Genomic DNA, 21,014 nt, shown 5'->3' on the forward strand with positions numbered 1-21,014 from the left:
CAGTTCTATTTCCAGTTTTTTAAGGAATCTCCACACTGTTCTCCATAGTGGCTGTACTAGTTTGCATTCCCACCAACAGTGTAAGAGGGTTCCCTTTTCACCACACCCTCTCCAGCATTTATTATTTGTAGACTTTTGGATCGCAGCCATTCTGACTGGTGTGAAATGGTACCTCATAGTGGTTTTGATTTGCATTTCTCTGATAATGAGTGATGTTGAGCATCTTTTCATGTGTTTGTTAGCCATCTGTATGTCTTCTTTGGAGAAATGTCTATTTAGTTCTTTGGCCCATTTTTTGATTGGGTCATTTATTTTTCTGGAGTTGAGCTGTAGGAGTTGCTTATATATTTTTGAGATTAGTTGTTTGTTGGTTGCTTCATTTGCTATTATTTTCTCCCATTCTGAAGGCTGTCTTTTCACCTTGCTAATAGTTTCCTTTGATGTGCAGAAGCTTTTAAGGTTAATTAGGTCCCATTTGTTTATTTTTGCTTGTATTTCCAATATTCTGGGAGGTGGGTCATAGAGGATCCTGCTGTGATGTATGTCGGAGAGTGTTTTGCCTATGTTCTCCTCTAGGAGTTTTATAGTTTCTGGTCTTACGTTTAGATCTTTAATCCATTTTGAGTTTATTTTTGTGTATGGTGTTAGAAACTGGTCCAGTTTCATTCTTTTACAAGTGGTTGACCAGATTTCCCAGCACCACTTGTTAAAGAGATTGTCTTTAATCCATTGTATATTCTTGCCTCCTTTGTCAAAGATAAGGTGTCCATATGTGTGTGGATTTATCTCTGGGCTTTCTATTTTATTCCATTGATCAATATTTCTGTCTTTGTGCCAGTACCATACTGTCTTGATAACTGTGGCTTTGTAGTAGAGCCTGAAGTCAGGTAGGTTGATTCCTCCAGTTCCATTCTTCTTTCTCAAGATCGCTTTGGCTATTCGAGGTTTTTTGTATTTCCATACAAATTGTGAAATTATTTGTTCTAGCTCTGTGAAGAATACCGTTGGTAGCTTGATAGGGATTGCATTGAATCTATAAATTGCTTTGAGTAGTATACTCATTTTCACTATATTGATTCTTCCAACCCATGAACATGGTATATTTCTCCATCTATTAGTGTCCTGTTTGATTTCTTTCACCAGTGTTTTATAGTTTTCTATATATAGGTCTTTAGTTTCTTTAGGTAGATATATTCCTAAGCATTTTATTCTTTCCGTTGCAATGGTGAATGGAATTGTTTCCTTAATTTCTCTTTCTGTTTTCTCATTATTAGTGTATAGGAATGCAAGGGATTTCTGTGTGTTGATTTTATATCCTGCAACTTTACTATAGTCATTGATTAGCTCTAGTAATTTTCTGGTGGAGTCTTTAGGGTTTTCTATGTAGAGGATCATGTCATCTGCAAATAGTGAGAGTTTTACTTCTTCTTTTCCAATTTGGATTCCTTTTATTTCTTTTTCTGCTCTGATTGCTGTGGCCAGAACTTCCAAAACTATGTTGAATAGTAATGGTGAAAGTGGGCACCCTTGTCTTGTTCCTGACTTTAGAGGAAATGCTTTCAATTTTTCCCCATTGAGGATAATGTTTGCTGTGGGTTTGTCATATATAGCTTTTATTATGTTGAGGTATGTTCCTTCTATTCCTGCTTTCTGGAGAGTTTTTATCATAAATGGATGTTGAATTTTGTCAAAGGCTTTCTCTGCATCTTCAACAAAATCATCTTGTTATTTTAAAGAATATTCTATTCTACTTGGCTAATAAGTATTTTAATATGACAGATCATTTTAAATTTCTTCCATTTTTTTATTGGAATACTATAAATATGTACAAAATAGTTAATAAAGATTAATATTTTTTCTAATTATAATACAAAAGTTTAGTTTCTCAGTTTAAAGGAAAAAAAGCTTCTCAAAAGTGGAATAAATTAAAGAAATAGAAAAAGCCACTAAATTTAGATCATTTAAACATATGAAAACAAGTGCTGTATTAAAACGCAACTGTTCCAGTGTATCTGTGACAGCTCAATATTTTTCCTACATTAACATGCTCATCAGTTATTGGCATTAAATATTAATAAACACAGGATTAAAGATTTTAAGTACCTGGTGAAACCTGAGAAAAACGAACCATCTTGTTACACCAAAAACCTAGAAAATGGGGTAAATTCATACAAATAAATGCCTTTTTAACAGTTTGCTACTTTTATTAGTATTCTTTTTAATATTTTAATTTCCACAAACCATTGAATTATAGTATCTTTACTTTTTTTTACTGTAGATATGTATACACAGGAGCATATGTATCTAAACAAATATGTATATTCACATATAATGGTCTTTTTATGCCTTTCTGCCTAAATTTCAAGGATTCTATACAGTATTAAGTATTACCTTAAGATAACAAATATTATAAAATAATGATTTTTAAACAAGAGGATTTCAAAGTGATCAAAGAATCATTTTCAAAAATTTAAAAGAAAAAAGACAAATTAAAAAATTTATAGCAAACATGACAGAAAATATTTTATATGATCACTCAGCAACTGTTTACTGAACACAACTCTAAGTCAAATGTGTTAGATGCTGAAGACTGTGTGAAGAGCTCACAAAAGTCAATAAAGAAAAGATTAAGAGCCAGGGATGCTAGATCTTTGGTCTGCTTCATGTTCCAATTTTTGCCCAAGGCCTGACATAGATTAGCTGTTTAACAGAGAAACCCAAGTGACTGATGACAGACAAATGTTCAATATTGCTTGAAATAAAAAATGCAAGCAAAAACAACAGTAGTTTCCAGTAGTCATGTATGGATGTGAGAGTTGAACTATAAAGAATGCTGAGTGCTGAAGAATTGATGCTTTTAAGCTGTGATGTTGGAGAAGACTCTTGAGAGTCCCTTGACTGCAAGGAGATCCAACCAGTCCATTCTAAAGGAGGTCTGTCCCGGGTGTTCATTGGAAGGACTGATGTTGAAGCTGAAACTCCAATATTTTGGCCACCTGATGTGAAGAGCTGACTCATTGGAAAAGACTCTGATGCTGGGAAACATTGAGGGCAGGAGGAAAAGGGGACGACAGAAGATGAGATGGTTGGATGGCATCACCGACTCAATGGACATGAGTTTGGGTAAACTCAGGGAGTTGGTGATGGACAGGGAGGCCTGGCATGCTGTGTTTCTTGGGGTTGCAAAGAGTTGGACACGACTGAGCGACTGAACTGAACTGAAAGCAACAAAATTTTTTATCTAGCAAGAGTTTGAAGATTAAAATATAGTATTGTGAAAAGAATCTGCTCTTGAAGTTTTGGGGAAAGAGAAATTTGTACAACCTTAATAGAAGGCAATTTTATTAATACTTCCCTAAAAGTATTAATAATTACTTTTAATAAATTAATAAAATAAAAAATTTAATAAATACTTTTTAATATGTAAAAACCTTCATTATTTTTGAACCACAGCTTTCTTTCTAATAGTATATCTTTAACAATAATTAAAAAGAAAATAACTATTTATACAGAGAAAAGTTTTATTCTGGTGCTTTTCATAATAATAAATGCATAGGAATAATCTAATCATCCACTGATATAACAGTAATATAATGCAACTGGTCACTTAAAACATTCACCAAAAGCTTTAATATTGTGATCAAATGAATATATCTTGGTATTTATTAGCATATATTAAACATATACTGTGTATAAAACATTGTTCCAAATTTGTTTATAATTTTCTTATTTTCATATTAACAGAATATGAATAATGTTGTCATTCCTGTTTTACAGTGGGTAACACTGAGACAGAAAGATGTTGCATGAACTACTTGAACTTACAGCCTTAGAAGGTGACAGAATTTAAGCCAGTATAATTTGACTGTTAGATCCTATACTTTTGTTAACCTGTTATTAATTTTTAAAGTGGAGTATAAAATATGCAGGTCTTTTCCACACAAAGGAGACATGGGTTAGATGCCTGGGTTGGAACGATCACTTGGAGAAAGAAATGGCAACCCACTCCAGTATTCTCACCTGGAAAATCCCATGGACAGAGTTGCCTGGCGGACTACAGTCCATGGAGTCACAAAAGAGTTGGACACAACTTAGCAAGTAAACAACAATACACACACATACATGAATGAAAATATAAATTAATAGGTATACAATGGCCATCCTGGTAGAATTATAGGTGCAAATTTTAGACAAACTGTCAAGCATTGCCTTGAGCCTTAGCATTGACTTAAAGTCTGACTCTCCAATTTGAGTGTAAGCTCCCCAAGATTAGGGATTTGATTCATTCAATACTGTGTCTCTGGAATGTAGAATAGGACTTGCATAGAGTGGGCTCTCAGAAAATAGTTGCTGAATGATTGAATGAATGAGTGAAATGTCTAGGACATATGAATTGTTTTAAAGCTGCTTCCTATTTGTGTCAAGTCCGAAGCTATAGGTTTATTGAAGTCTACGTGCATGTACATATACAGAGATGAACTACCTATTCCAGAAGGATTTTTTAAATTATACCTCTCCAAAACAACATTTTCAGTGTGTCCTGTAGAAGATCAACAATGCAAGATGATAATTTAACAGCAGGCCCTATTATAAAACAATTTTGGAAATTCTACATATTACATCTCCCTCATACAGATTTAAATGCTCATTATTAATATTTCAAGGAAGAAGTCTTATGGTTAAAAGAATTGTATTTCATTGTTTGGCCATAAATTCATTGTAAGAAGTAACTGTTAACATCCTGTGTAACCAGTGTACTCTGGAACCTATAAAACACTTTTTGGTTAATGATACCATAGGTAATTGTGCCATTCAAGATGCTTACCATGATATAATTTCTCTTTTAATTTTAGAGCATAGGTTGATTACACAGGAATGTCTTTCCTGGTCAAGTGTTCAGTAATTCAGGCATGAATTCTGACCATAGTTCCTTATTTGAATTTCAGGGGTATATATAATTTATAAACAGTTTATAATTACACAGTTTATGTTCCTGGATAATAAACCTATGTTTAAACAGCATCTGAGGCAAGAAATAAAGGAACTTAAGAGTTTAGTCTTGTTTAAAAAAAATAAAGATTTTTTTCAAAATTAATTCACTGAATTTCTCTCATTTATGGTACTACTTACATTAGATCCTCTTTGCAAGTTTTCTAGGAGTATATATTCAGACCAATGATTTTGCTTGTGCTTCAATAGTATTGTTATAAAAAGTATGTACATTCATTGGTTAAAAAAAAAAAAGGAGCTCAGAAGATATTATAAACTGTCTAGAATTATACTTTCTCGAAATAATTCCTACTAAAATTTTGGTGAACAGCTTTAAAATATCTGTAGTATATAAATGCATATATTACATTGCACTAATTCCCATATGTGGGTATTTTATTCCACGTATTATTTCAGATCCTGTCTACCTCAGCAACTTCCATTCATCCACCCCTCTCCCTTAGCTCTCTCATCTGGCCACAGTTCAGTCACTCATTTGTGTCCGACTCTGCGACCCCATGGACTGCAGCACGCCAGGCCTCCCTGTCCATCACCAACTCCTGGAGCTTACTCAAACTCATGTCCATCACATCGGTGATGCCATCCAACCACCTCAGTCTCTGTCGTCCCCCTCTCCTCCTGCCTTCAATCTTTCCCAGCATCAGGGTCTTTTCCAACGAGTCGGTTCTTTGCGTCAGGTGGACAAAGTGTTGGAGTAAACACTTTGGAGTGTTGGAGCTTCAGCCTCAGTCCCTCCAATGAACACCCAGGACTGATCTCCTTTAGGATGGACTGGTTGGATCTCCTTGCAGTCCAAGAGACTCTCAAGAGTCTTCTCCAACACCACAGTTCAAAAGCATCAAATCTTCAGTGCTCAGCTTTCTTTATGGTCCAACTCTCACATCCATACATAACTACTGGAAAGACCATAGCTTTGACTAGACAGACCTTTGTTGGCAAAGTAATGTCTCTGCTTTTTAATATGCTGTCTAGGTTGGTCATAGCTTTTCTTCCAAGGAGCAAGCATCTTTTAATATCATGGCTGCAGTCACCATGGCCTCAGTGATTTTCTAATGGTACCTTGTATGTCTCTGTTATCTTATGAGAATATCTTTGCCTGAGATGTTTTCCCTTCTAGTCTTCCCCTAGTTAACACATATGACATTTGCAAATTCAGCTAAACCATTATTTTGTCAGAGAAACATTTACAATTCTCCCTTGCTAGACCAATTCCCAATACTATATGGTCTTATAACACTTGCATTGATACTTCTACATCTACACTGTAACAGATGTAATATTACATTTTTTTCCAGATAAGCTGATCATTATATTCCACCCAGCTCTGTACCCCCACCCCAAAGAGTAAGCCTTCCATGAGGGCATGGCTTAAAACCTTTCCTTGCCATTTGAAGAATACCTGTTAGTACCACCCCTAGCCCCATGCTTCTGTGTTGCCATTACTGCAAGGGTCTAGACGTTGAACATGACATTTTGCAGTCTCTTGCAGTTGAATGTTTCACAGGTTCTGCCAATAGATGTTCTTAGAGAGATAAGATGCCTGATAGGAGGGCGTGCCTTTCTATCTCTGGCTCTAATATCAGCATTGGTAGTAATTACAGGTGACTGTGGGCCCCTGTCAGCAGCATTGGTGGTTCCAGTGATGGAAACAGGAAAGCAGCTGCTTAGTTGAACAGACACCTCAACAAGCATCAACAGTGGATCTGAGCTCCTAGAATCCCGCCTAGGTAGTACTCCTCATCTCCAGGTGATATCATCTTCTCCTTTGTGCTCCCTCCTGCATTCCATCACCTTTGCAACAACCTTCACTTCCTGCTTCCTCTCATAGACAGGATTCTGATTTCCTAACTGGATCCTGACAAATGAATCTAGTTCATATTGTGACTTTCCAATGAATGGATGGCATCTGCTTTTCCACTCAATAGAATGCTATAGGTATATTTTATGTAAATAAATACAAATCTACATCAGCATTGATTTTCCAAGTCTGTTTATATTATTTTTTTTCTAGTTAGGCTATAAAAGAGAAATATAATTTGTTAAAATCTTCTCTTAGTTGAAGCTACATTTAATTTTTAACGTTGTATTATTCCATCCGCCTTCAACCTCAAATGATGAGGTGTTGTAATTAGGATTCTGGAATTATATGAATTTTTAGAGCATGTATGAGGTTGTATTTAAGTTCAGTTTTCACTAATAATTTAAATGTAGGAGAACGTTACTTATATTGATGAAAAAGTATCTTTCAACGAGTATTTTAAGATATTTGTTGAAAAGTTTGTTAGAAAATAAACTGTTCATAAATAGTAGCTGAATTTGATACTCTGAAATTTTCTTGAATTGTGATGTTATTGAAAGTGAAAGTCACTCATTCATCTCCGACTCTTTGCAACCCCATGGACTACACAGTCCATGGAATTCTCCAGGCCAGAATACTGGAGTGGGAAGCCTTTCCATTCTCCAGGTGTCTTCCCAACCCAGAGATTGAACCCAGGTCTCTCGCATTGCAGGCGGATTCTTTACCAGCTGAGCCACAAGGGAAGCCCAAGAATACTAGAATGGATAGCCTATCCCTTCTCCAGTGGATCTTCCCTACCCAGGGATCAAACCAGGGTCTCCATCATTGCAGGAGGATTCTTCACCAACTGAGCTATCAGGAAGCCCATTGCTTCTGCCAAGTCACTTCAGTCGTGTCCAACTCTGTGCAACCCCATAGATGGCAGCCCACCAGGCTCCCCCGTCCCTGGGATTCTCCAGGCAAGAACATAGGGGTAACAAATCTTCTAGAGTTCTATATAGTCCTAATGACATTTCTAAAGCCTTAAAGGAGTAGGATAGAGTTTCAGGCATGAGGAACAATTGCCATATAATTGAACAGATCCCTATGCTATGCTATGCTGAGTCACTTCAGTCGTGTCTGACTCTGTGCGACCCCATGGACGATAGCCCACCAGGCTCCCCCATCCCTGGGATTCTCCAGGTAAGAACACTGGAGTGGGTTGCCATTTCCTTCTCCAATGCATGAAAATGAAAAGTGTTTCCTCTACATAGCACATAATTCAAGATGAGATGGATCTGGGGGTACTCTTATTCTTTTTGAAAGTTTGAATGTTTATAAAGAATTTACAGGAAGATTTCACAACTCCAAAGGAAGTAGATGATTCTCTTATGTCACGGGCCAGATACTGAAATAATGCATGAACTGAGTTCCACAGTGTCTTCAGGTTTAAGCATTATAAAAAGGAGTTTTTTAATGAAAGCTTGTTATGTCTTCAGACTTGAGATTTCAAATTTAATGTATATCCCATGAACTATGAGTTAATCTATTCTTATATCATTCTTAGAAACTGTAAACCCAGATAAACTTTGAAAAACTCAAAGTTTACATAACAATTACTTGGAAAATAAATGTATTTCCTTCCAAAGACATGTTTCAATATTTTGCATGCTATTTGAAACATGTTACATGAACTCCCATTCAAATATAAAGGTCTAAGATTTAGATGTGTAGACATAGACTATGTAAAACAAAATTTGACAAGGGTCCTTAATTATTTACATTGTGTAGTAAATCACATAATATAAAAATCTATCATTTTTACTAGAGAACAGAAGACAGTCGAAAAGAATCTTCCTAGGAAACTTCATTTAACTTTGATTAATCAATTGAAAATTAATCAGCTCTTTGTTTAGTCGAAATGCCTGTCATTTTTGTTTCCTCTTCTGTGTAAGCTGAGACATTTTTATAATACAACAAATGGCTTTTTAGTACAAAGAGACAGTTGCATGGTTTCCCTTTAATTAGAAATATTTTCAAATTTAAAGAGAGAATGACAATTTTAATTTAATATTTTCTCCTTTCAATCAATATATTATTCTGCTTTCAAATTATTTAACATTAGGGATCTGTTCCAGAGAAGGCAATGGCACACCACTCCAGTACTCTTGCTTGGAAAATCCCATGGACGGAGGAGCCTGGTAGGCTGCAATCCATGGGGTTGCTAAGAGTTGGACACAACTGAGCGACTTCCCTTTCACTTTTCATGGACTATTGCCATGCCCTCCTCCAGGGGATCCTCCCACCTCAGGGACTGAATCCATATCTCTTGCGTATCCTGCATTGGCAGGCAAATTCTTTACCATTGTGCCACCTGGGAAGCCCCTACTTACAGGTAGCTCAGACGGTGAAGAATCTGCCTGCAATGTAGGAGACCTGGGTTCGATCCCTGGCTTGGGAAGATCCACTGGAGAAGGAAATGGCAACCCACTCCAGTATTCTTGCCTGCAGAATCCCATGGACAATGGAAGCTGGTGGGCTACAGTCCATGGGGCTGAAAAGAGATGGACAGGACTGAGCAACCAAACATGTAGCACACACAAGAATCAGGCTGATAAGACTTCATTAAGAACCTAGCACTTACATTGTACAGAAAGAGAAATTATTCCTGCAAAAAAAAGTGAAGTAGAAATATTTATTTGAAGTAAAATAAATGAGAACACTGTTTCTTATTCTGTAAATTTCTCATTTTATCTCTTCTGAGGAGTTTATTTTTCTGCCAAACAACAAATGAAAGAGGGATAGTTTAAAAATATCCATAAGTAAATGTTATAAAAGAGTCCCATATAACATGCAGTTTGTTATTTTTCCATAAAGCTATTATGGGATTTACACTGATAAAAAAGTTTCTTCAAAGTCTGTGAGGTGTAAATTTTAATATTTAAATGATTATTTATTGATAGTGAGAAGAGTCCATATTTATGTATACTATGTAGGCTATGTATTCTCTTAATTGAAGAAACATTTTAGAATCTCTCCCTTTCTTTTTATTAAGGTAAAATTCTTCTAAAACTAACCATTTTAAAGTGTGTAATTACTGGCAAGTAGTACATTCTCGATGTTTTGCAACTGTAACCTTTATCTAGTTCCAAAAGCTGTGTCATGTTTTTTTGAGGCCATTTGACTGCACTGCTAAAAGCCCCTCTATGTACCTTTCTGCTGATGTAGTAATGGTACCCATGTGTGTGAAGTCATTCAGTCCTGTCTGACTCTTTGCGACCCCGTGGACTGTAGCCCGCCAGGCTCCTCTATCCATGGGATTCTTCAGGCAAGAATACTGGAATGGGTTGCCATTTCCTTCTCCAGGGGATCTTCCCAACCCAGGGATCAAACCCAGGTCTCCTGCATTGCAGGCAGATGCTTTATCCTCTGAGCCACCAGGGAAGCCCATACCCTGATCTAAACTCTTTGCACATTGACTCTGGCCTTGTTTTCCTTGCTTGCTTTGACCAAATAAAAGACCCTGATGCTGGGAAAGATTGAAGGCGGGAGGAGAAGGGGGCGACAGAGGATGAGATGGCTGGATGGCATCACTGACTCGATGGACTTCAGTTTGAGTAAGCTCTGGGAGTTGGTAATGGACAGGGAAGCCTGGCGTGCTGCAGTCCATGGGGTCGAGAAGAGCTGGACACGACTGAGTGACTGAACTGAACTGACTGACTTGGTCAAATGAACACAGAAAACATGACTCAACCAGACTTGATAAGTCCTTGCACACTGGGGCTTGTTCTCTTGAAAGTCAGCCACCAAATCAAGAAGTCCAGTAATCCTCTGTTGGAAAAGTTAGATGGGGAGAGTGGAAACACCCTGGCCAGGAGTCCTAGTTGAGTTCATAAACAAGGGAAGCCCTCTGGGACTTGCTGTCTCTGAACCAACACATGGAACTGAGATTCATGCTCCCAGATGAGCATGTCAAAATGGCCAGCACCAATGGCAAAGAAATGGTAGTGGTTCCAAGCCAATACATTCTGAGGCAGTTAGTTGTATGGCAATTTGTAACTGAAACAACTTTTAACATCTTTCTGTAGCACCGCTGTCCACCCATCTAAGTGCAACCTCCAATCACTACAGACTTTCACTTTTGGAAAAGTCTATGCTTCCTTACTGAAATATTGCAGAGGGCAATACAGAAAGACATGGTGGAAAGCAAAGGGTGCCTGAACCCTTCACGTGTTCATTCAAAGAACCCCTTATGTCTGACTGCTTATGAAGTGTTGTGGACTCAATTTCCTGTTAGCATTCTTAAAGCAGGAAGTGCAACAGTCTGCATTGGCTCTGGACGTGATAGTCCCGATTTATTGATGCTTCTGCTCTCCTCCTGTATCATGATCTGGGAATGAGTGGCAGGGATTCTTTCTGATTATTATGACTTGAGGAGAAGGACAAGTCATTAGGCATGTATATTAAATAGGTCCATACCGCCCCCCTGCCGCCTGTCTACTCTTGCTTTGAAAATACTAATGGTGTTCTTCTGACATTCCCAAGCAAGAGCTGAACAGAAAATTTCAATTAACCTGCAGTTCCTTTCACAGTGTAGTTTGTCATTTTCATAGCTAAAGTAACTGCAGTTAAGTAAAGGCAGTCCATTTGTCTCTTTTTGTCATTAGCTTATTTGCTGTGCCTGTTGTTTTAATTTCATTCTAATACTGAGAAGTTCAGTTCTTACAGTGAATAAATACTGAACTCATGTTTAAAATAGCATTTTTTGGATGCATGATTATATCAAAATGATAGGGTAGGCCCTATGGGAGATACAAAAATATGTAACAGATTATCTTTCACTGATACAAAATTAGACTCCAGTTAATAAGATGCTTCGTATATCCCATTTTGGCTGAGATGTGTGGGAGGAGTTGGTATTTTAAGCCTCTTAGAATAAAGGAACTGTTTTAAAAATCAACTCTATTTTAGATTATTTACTTAGACTTTTTATGTGTGTAAATAAGTCCACAGAGTGCACAGAAGAGAGACAGACTCAGACCTGTTATCAGATTGAGAGAGAAAGCAAAAACAGAGATAATCCACATCACAGTGTAAATCTTGCTTATATCTTATTGTGTACTTAAGCTTAGATTGTAAACATTTGCCTATAAATTTCATAGGCTTCAAAATTTTGATTTTCAGTGACTATAGGGCATTTTATTTTTTGGATATAACATAAAATATTTGACTATTGTTGAATAACAATAGTCACAATTGTGACACAATAACAATAGGTAACAATATCACCTATTGTTAATATCCACTGCTGCATTTTTATCCCATATCTGATGTTCTAGCATATTGAAATGCTTTTAGTTTCTATAATAAAATAATGATTAAAAAATAATTCTAGACATTATATATGCTGTTTTTAGTTTCTTAAATATTTCTCTTCCTCCGTGTACCACCCTCTCATTACTGAGTTAACTTGTACTGATTGAACTCCTGTCCAATATCTTACATTTGTTCAACCAGGAACATAGGTGCTATTGGAGGCCACATATAATGTCTAAATATTTTAAAGGTATAAATTAAGCTAGCAGATGATGTATAAAACGTGTTAGTTTTACTTACCCACACAAATATACCATCATAAATAAAAACTTTTTCAAAGCATGATTTTTCCACTATTGAAGGGTGGCAAAAATATCAGGATCAAAGATGACTCCATCTAATTGATACTGCCCTTATCTGATGTGTTTTGATATACTGAAGATATTTGTATAAAACACATCATTTACAAATTACTGATCCATAAATTTGTTTTCATTTCAACAAAGTCACTGCTCATGTTCTAAAGAATATTTTCACATGATTTGTATTCCATACTGAGCAACTTCTTTTGAATCTTATGGATTTAAAATTGAATACAGTTACTCTGGCAAAGTAGAAGAACATTTCTTAAAGCAGTATCTAGATTGGAAAAAATATTTTATACATCATGTTAAAATATCATGAGGGTTGCATATGATAAATTATCATAATGAGAAAGTAGTTCAACATATTTTAACATCATATAAACCAGTTTTATTTATAGTTACAATACTCATAGTCTCATAGCAATATGTGGATCTACACAGGGTTTCTATTTTCAAATATTTTAATGGTAGAATGTTTATAAAAACAGCAACTTTAAAAAATAGTACTGTTTTCCTCAATCTGTTTATCCCTCTATTTAATCAAAGCTGTGTCTTGGTCTGTAGAGATAGAAAATAAACTCTATATTAAGTAGCTTGTTATATTTGCATGTGAATCTTTTCCTTCAGGGAAACATTTTTATTTCTGTGTTGTATTTCATCGGATTGCCAACTTTTTGCCAGTTTCACATGCAGTTTGTTTGAATGGAAAAAATTTTCATCTTTAAAAAAAAATTAACACTTCAAAATTTGTTTAGCTTTTTAAAGGTTTGTTAACATTATTAGTAATAGAAAAAAGTTACTATCAAAGAACTATAGATGTGCTGAAATTCAAAATTAATTTTTATTTTGCTATATCACACTTCATTCTTCATCTGAGAATATTTGATTGTTTCCTTTAATTCTTATGGTATACTGTAACTTTGTTGAACGAGATCCAGTTGCTTTAAAGCAGATTATATTTCTACAATGTGTTTGAGAGAGGTTGCTGGGTAAAATATTTAATATGCTCTTCAGATATTGGACAGATCAAGAAAATGTCATTTATAATATCTAACTGTTCCAAATACTGTGATCAGTCTTGCTTCACTTGAGACCATTTCTATCAATAACATATAAAATAACTGGCAAAAAGAATTCTTGGGATTTTTCAGCTAAATTTCTGGTTCATTCACATTTCTTTCACCATCTGTATTGGCAATATTATCAGAAACTTGTTATCTTTATTTAAAGTAAGTTTTATTTTAGTATAATAGATTTACAATATTATGTTAGTTTCAGATGTGCAACATAGTGATTCAGTAATTTTCTAGATTTTACCATGATTAAAGCTAGTACAAAATAATGGGTACATTTCTATTACATGGGTTGTTTTAGTTCTGGGATAAAGGGGCTTCTCTGGTGGCTCAGTAGTAAAGAATCCACCTGCGATGCAGGAGACACAGATTTGATCCCTGGGTCAGGAAGATCCTCTGGAGGAAGGCAGGGCATCCCTCTCAAATATATTTGCCAGAAAAATCCCCACGGGCAGAGGATCCCTGGGGTCACAAAGAGTTGGACATGACTGAGCAGCTGAACATTCACACACTGATAAATGTCATGGGTATTTTGGTTGGGATTGCAATGAATCTGTAGATTTGCTTTGGATAACATGGGCACTTTAGTAATATTAATTGTTGCAAACATGAGCATATAATATCTTCCCATTTGTTTGAATCATCTTCAATTTCCTTCATGAACGTTTTATAGTTCTAGAGTATAGGTTATTTACCTCCTTGGTTCATCTTATACCTAGATATTTTATTCTTTTTGATACACTAAATGAAGTTTTTTCTTCTTTTTGATAATTTGTTCTTCAGTTCAGTTCAGTAGCTCAGGCATGTCCGACTCTCTGTGACCCCATGGACTACAGCATGCCATACTTCCCTGTCCATCACCAACTCCCAGAGCCTGCTCAAACTCATGTCTATCGAGTTGGTGATGCCATCCAACCATCTCATCCTCTGTCATCCCCTTCTTCTCCTGCCTTCAATCTTTCCCAGCATCAGTGTCTCTTCCAATGAGTTAGTGCTTCACATTAGGTGGCCAAAGTATTGGAGCTTCAGCTTCAGCATCAGTCCCTTCAATGAATAGTAAGGACTGAATGCCTTTAGGATTGACTGGTTGGATCTCCTTGCTGTCCAGGGGATTCTCAAGAGTCTTCTCCAACATCACAGTTCAAAAACATCAATTCTTCAGAGCTAAACTTTCTTTATAGTCCAACTCTCACTTCCATATATGACTACTGGAAAAACCATAGCTTTGACTAGGTGGACCTTTGTTGGCAAAGTAATGTCTCTGCTTTTTAATATACTGTCTGGGTTGGTTATAGCTTTTCTTCCAAGGAGCAAGCATCTTTTCATTTTATGACTGCAGTCACTATCTGCAGTGATTTTGGACCCCAAGAAAGTAAAGTCTGTCACTTTTTCCAGCCTTTCCCCATCTATATGCCATGAAGTGATGGGACTGGATGCCATGATTTTAGCTTTTTGAATCTTGAACTTTAAGCTAGCATTTACACATAATCCCATGAACAGTATGAGAAGTTTGTTCTTAGTGTATAGAAAAGAAACAGATTTCTGCACATTAATTTTATATCCTGCAACTTCACTGATTTCATTGGTGAGCTCTAGAACTTTTTTTGTAGCATCATGAGGATTTTCTCTATGTAGTACCTTGTCATCTGCAAACAGTGACAGTTTTACATCTTCCTTTCCAGTTTGAATTACTTTCACTTACTTTTCTTCTCTGATTGTTGTGGCTAGGAGTTCAAATAATATGTTCAACAAAACTAGTGAGTGTGGGCATCCTTATTTTGTTCCTGATTTTAGAGGAAAGTCTTTCAGCTTTTCACTTTTAAGTTTGATGTTAGCTGCTGCTGTTGCTGTTCAGTAGCTCAGTTGTGTCTGACTCTTTGCAACCCCATGGACTGCAGCACACCAGGCTTCCCTGTCCTTCACCATCTCCCAGAGCTTGCTCAAACTCATGTCCATAGAGTTGGTGATGCCATCTAACCATCTCACCCTCTGTTGTCCCCTTCTCCTTCCACCTTCAATCTTTCCCAGGATCAGGGTCTTTTCTAATGAGTCAGCTCCTCTCATCAGGTGGCCAAATTATTGGAGTTTCAGCTTCAAGATCAGTCCTTCCAATGAATATTCAGGATTGATTTCCCTTAGGATTGACTGGTTTGCTGTCCTTGCAGTCAAAGGGACGGTATTCTTTTTTTTTTTTTTTTAACACTTAATCATGTCTTTTATTTTTTTACTTTTTTATGATTTCCATTTTATTTATGAAAACTTTTAGTTTACAAAACACAAAGACATTAATATTTTAAAAAATTTACATCTTCGTGTACAGTTTTCATCTTTTTAAAAAAAACTTAATTCTTTCTAAACTTCCAAGTTGCTCTAAACATTTACTTGGGCAGAGGAGAATCTCCACTTTATTTTATTTTATTTTTTTTTAAATTTTATTTTATTTTTAAACTTTACAATATTGTATTAGTTTTGCCAAATATCGAAATGAATCCACCACAGGTATACCTGTGTTCCCCATCCTGAACCCTCCTCCCTCCTCCCTCCCCATACCCTCCCTCTGGGTCGTCCCAGTGCACCAGCCCTAAGCATCCAGTATCGTGCATCGAACCTGGACTGGCGACTCGTTTCATACATTATATTATACATGATTCAATGCCATTCTCCCAAATCTCCCCACCCTCTCCCTCTCCCACAGAGTCCATAAGACTGATCTATACATCAGTGTCTCTTTTGCTGTCTTGTACACAGGGTTATTGTTACCATCTTTCTAAATTCCATATATATGTGTTAGTATACTGTATTGGTGTTTTTCTTCCTGGCTTACTTCACTTTGTATAACTCTTAAGAGTCCTTTGGATTCTCAAGAGTCTTCTCCAACACTGTAGATTGGTTATAAATAGTCTTCATTATGTTGAGGTATATTTCCTCTGTATCAACTTTGAGAATGTTTATCAGGAATGGATTTTGAATTTCACCAGATGCTTTTTCTATGTCTGTTGAGATGTTCATATGACTTTTATTCTTCTTTTTGTTAATGTGGTGTTAAGATCAATAAATAATTTTATTTAGTTTTATTTTGATTTCTACTCTCACTCACTTTTTAAAAATATGAAAAAGTAAAATTATTATAGAGCATATAAATTTATATTTTCACAAATGGAAATTAATATAAATATAAACCATGAATATAGTTATTTTTCATGTTTTGAAAAATCATTTTTCCTATAAAATATTAATATCTACTTAAATGTAATGGTAAGATAACTTTCAATTAATATATGAATTAATAATATACTAATATTTAATTTATTAATTGACTCATGTAAGTCAATATATGAACAAAGTTATTTTTTATGAATAATTTTGTACTTAATTCTCTAGTAAGTAGATTCTTACTTACTTTACTACTTTAGTAAGTAGAGCATTTAGTAGAATCTTAAAAAATTTTTAATAGAGTAAAACTACTTTATAATTCTGGCTTTCCATTTGCATTTAGTTAGTTTCATGTTTCATGCATTTGAAATATAGGACTACATATACACAAACAGGAATAATATGAATTTTTTTATTTTCAAAATATTTCTTAGTTGCCAAGTGCAAATCTTTCAAATACTGTACTTTTCTGAGTACCTCAGGACCATGAATTATATCCCCCAAAGTAGAATAAAAACAGATGTTTGACAAGAGTAGTTAAAGCTTCTTTGTTATGCATGATTTGATTGCATTCAAGTAATCTGATTGGAATTTCCACTAAGAGAATTTTTAAGTAATTTAGTTTATTTTTTTCTCATATTTAAGCACTTCTGTCAATCAGTTCACCCTCATACTATGATAATGCCCATTTCTGATATTGACAAGGGTGTAATCCACAAACATTCAAGGCATTTGGAGACAGGTATTGTTTGCTTCAAAGACAGAAAAATAAATATGTTCCTGGGGCTTGAATGATGTTGGTCATGAGTGTGGATGTTGTGTGCCAGACCCTGAGTGGTAGCCGAAGCCATGTGTTCTTGATAGAGTATATGTAACCTCCTCTAAGAATAAAGCCCAGACAAGGATCCTTCATGCCTGAGTCTAAGGGCAGTGCTACCTATCAACCATCATGTTTTGGTTTAAATATCATTTACTCAGAGGCTTTTATAATTGTCCCAATAGCTCGCATCTTTTACATACTTTCACAGCCCAGTAATATTCCCTGTTCAGGGTAACAATTGTGCTAATAATTATCTGTTTAAAGTTTATATTGGCGGTTATTACACAGACTTCATATCTTGTTTATTACAGTGCCTTTAGCACTATATTACCTGGAATGTGTAGGTTCTCAGTATCTGCTGAGTTTCTCTAGAAGAGAATGATGCTTATTTCTTGTATAAAACTACTAATTTACATTTCTCATTGCTGTTTTATTTTTTTTAATGGATTCTACTAATTGGAATTACTGAGTCAGAAGGCACAGGCATTTAAATGTTTCTGCTTGCTCTATTGCTAGATTTCACTCAAAGTTTGAGCCAATTTACATGTAATAAGCATTCATGCTGCTGCTGCTGCTAAGTCACTTCAGTCGTGTCCGAGTCTGTGTGACCCCATAGACGGCAGCCCACCAGGCTCCCTTGTCCCTGGGGTTCTTCAGGCAAGAACACTGGAGTGGGTTGCCATTTCCTTCTCCAGTGCATGAAAGTGAAAAGTGAAAGTGAAGTCGCTCAGTTGTGTCCGACTCTAGTGACCCCTTGGACTGCAGCCTACCAGGCTCCTCCGTCCATGGGATTTTCCAGGCAAGCGTACTGGAGTGGGGTGCCATTGCCTTCTCCATAAGCATTCGTAGTAGTGTGTATTTTACTGTATAGGAAGTCCCCTACATATGAACCTTCAAGTTTTGAACTTTCAAAAATGTGGACTTGCTTTCCTGTGTCCAGTCACGAAGTTCACGTGTCCGGCATGCATTGTCCCACACATGCATCCTCTGCAGGTGGTTGTGCCTTTGTGTGCTTTACTGTTCAGTACTGCATAGAGTACAGTAGCACAGTATCTTTATTTTAAGCCCAGGATGTCTGGAAGCTGCAGAGATGTAGCTGGGGCTGCTAAGAAGTGCCAAGAGATAACAGTGGATACAAAAGTGAAAATAATTGAGTTGGAATGAGGTGAAAAGATGGTAGATATCTCTCACACTTGTAACACAAATCATGCAACCATCAGCACAATACTCAGGATCATGGAAATGTGAACTGTGATGTCAAAAAATGTCAATAGTAATATCAAAGAAGCATGGAGAAACTTCTCAGTGTGTGTGGATGCAGCATTGGCATCAGCTTCAAGTCCTGCTCAGCTTAATGTTGATTCAATGAAAGTGAAGTGTTAGTCGCTTAGTCGTGTTCAACTCTTTCTGACCCCATGGACCCCATGGAGTTCCACCAGGCTCCTCTGTCCATGGAATTTTCCAGGCAGAAGTTTTGGAGTGGGTTGCCATTCCCTTCTCCAGGGGATCTTCCCGACCCAGGAATCGAACCCGGGTCTCCCACATTGCAGGCAGATTCATTACCATCTGAGTCACCAGGGAAGCCTAAAAGCCTTTATGAAGACTTCCAGAAGAAACGTGGCAAAGAATCAGAGGGTGTATCTTTTCATGCCAGCCATGGCTAGTTTCATTGGGTCATGACTAGAGCCAACATAAAAGTAAGTGATGAGGCCACAAGTGCAAATACCATAGCTGCCTGAGGATTTCCTGAAATGCTTCAAAGAAATTATTGATGAAGGCAAGCATTTACCTGAGCTAGTTTTGAATGTGGTTGAGACAGGACTGTACTGGAATAGGATGTCAGACTGAAGTTACATCAGTAAGGAAGAAAAGCTGATGCCAGGCTGCTAAGCAGCAAATAGGCTAACCCTGTTGTTTGGTGGCAATGCTTCTGGCACTGTGAAGCTGAAGCCTCTCTTAGGTCATTCAGAGACTCCAAGAGCCCTTGAAAACATAGCCAAGGGCTGTTTGCTGTTGTGTGGAAGAGTGACCCCAAAGCCTGGGTTACACAGGCCATTTTCCAGGACTGGTTTTTCCATCATTTTATCACAGAAGTAGAGAAATATCGCTTAGAGAAAAACATTCTATTCAGCATTCTTTTTCTGCTCAACAATGCTCCAGGCCACCTCCATTCATGGGTGTCTTTCATCCCAACATCAAAATAGTGCATCTGCCACCAAATACCCGCTATGCACCTATGGACCACAGAGTTGTAGTGACTTTCAAGAAATGCCATTTACACCACACTTTTTGTCAGGCAGTAAAGACAAGTCACAAGTCAGGAATAATCACACAACAATTTTCAAAGGACTATAACATCCTAAAGGAAATCAGTCCTGAATATTCATTGGAAGGACTGATGCTGAAACTCCAATACTTTAGACACCTGATACAAAGAGCTGACTCACTGGGAAAGACCCTGATGCTGGGAAAGATTGAAGCAGGAGGAGAAGGGAATGACAGAGGATGAGATGGCTGGATGGCATCACCGACTCAATGGACATGAGTTTGAGTAAACTCCGGGAGTTGGTGATGGACAGTGAGGCCTGGCATGCTGCAGTCTATGGGGTCGCAAAGAGCTGGATACAACTGAGCAACTGAACTGCACTGAACTGAATAACATCTACAAGGCCATAAAAAACATTGACTTTGTTTGATGTGAGGTTACAGCCATCACCATGAATGGAGTTTGGAAGAACCTTTGCCTGAATTTTGTTTGCAGTTTTTGTGGCTCTGAGAAGGTGGATGAGGAATCCAAAGAGGCCTTCAGCAACTCAGTGACCCTCAGTGAGAAGCTGGAGCTAAATTTGCAAGAGGATGACTTCATTGAACTTGCTGGGCAACACAAGGAAATTACTAATGAATGGAATTGAGGCCCAGAGAAAGGGCAAAGAGTGACAAGAGGAAGAAGAAGTAAATGAAGAACTGAAGGGATTCCCAGTACAGGAAAGCTGACATTCTTTGTTTGAAGAGGCACTGTTAGTTTTTGAAGCATAGGACATGAACCTAGAATTGTACAGGAAGGTTGCAGCAGCGGTTCAGAAAGCAGCCCAGTGTTGCGGCATCATCAGTGATGTGATGGGAAAAAAAAAGAGAGAGATACTACGCAGACGTCACTAGATCATCTTTTTCAAGAGGACAGATAGAATTGAGTCCAGCAAGGAGTCAAAACCTATGCCATCAGCATCAGGCATCTGTGAAGTTGCAGCTTGTCTTCCATCTCCTATTTCTCCTCCAGCTCTGCCATCTCCTACCTCCTCTCACTCCTCCAGTCAGTAACTCTTCTTGCCTGTTCACTCGATGCCAGCCCTGGTATGCCAGCTCTTGTACTGTACTACTGGACTTTTCAAGGGACTGTACTGTAAGATTAAAAATGGTATCTTTGTTTTTGTTTTTTGTGTATCATTTGTGTGAAAAATATTAGAAACTTATTACAGTACATACAGCATATAAATGATTGT

At 36.9% G+C, this 21,014-nt stretch overlaps 1 pseudogene; it reads left to right on the plus strand.

Moving 5' to 3' along the window:
- Positions 1-20,426, plus strand: part of LOC112447531 (uncharacterized) — a 143,323-nt pseudogene extending 122,897 nt beyond the window's left edge.
- Positions 20,427-21,014: the final 588 nt, after the last annotated feature.

Source organism: Bos taurus, chromosome 7, assembly GCF_002263795.3.
Source record: "Bos taurus isolate L1 Dominette 01449 registration number 42190680 breed Hereford chromosome 7, ARS-UCD2.0, whole genome shotgun sequence".
In the NCBI taxonomy this organism is placed as follows: domain Eukaryota; kingdom Metazoa; phylum Chordata; class Mammalia; order Artiodactyla; family Bovidae; genus Bos; species Bos taurus.